This window comes from Mizuhopecten yessoensis, unplaced genomic scaffold, assembly GCF_002113885.1.
Source record: "Mizuhopecten yessoensis strain PY_sf001 unplaced genomic scaffold, ASM211388v2 scaffold9683, whole genome shotgun sequence".
Lineage (NCBI taxonomy): Eukaryota > Metazoa > Mollusca > Bivalvia > Pectinida > Pectinidae > Mizuhopecten > Mizuhopecten yessoensis.
Window position 1 is genome coordinate 328,122 of NW_018408170.1, and position 560 is coordinate 328,681.

Genomic DNA, 560 nt, shown 5'->3' on the forward strand with positions numbered 1-560 from the left:
CCCTGTATTACAGGTCACATTCCCGTATCCTAGCTATACTCCTCTGCCATTAGTCACATTCTTTACTCAAAGTCACACCCCTGCATTAAAGGTCACACTCCTGTATCCTATCTATACTCCTCTCCCCTAAGTCAAACTCCTAAACTCAAAATCACATCCCTGTATTACAGGTCACATTCCCGTATCCTAGCTATACTCCTCTGCCATTAGTCACATTCTTTACTCAAAGTCACACCCCGTATTAAAGATCTCATTCCTGTTTACAAGCTTTACTCCTCAAACCTTAATCACATCCTTTACTGAAGGTCCCATCCCTGTATTAAAGGTCACACCCCTGTTTTAAAGGTCACCTTCCAGTTATCTAGATTAATCCTCTCCCCTTAGTCACAGCCTTTAATCAAAGTCACATCCCTGTATTAAAGGTCTCATTCCCGTAGTCACATCCTTTACTCAAAGTCACACCCCAGTGTTCTAGGTTACATGTTCCTCCTCCTAGGTAAGCTTATCTACCTAAAGTCGCCGTGATTTATAGTATACCCTCTCTTCGCACACCAGAACCC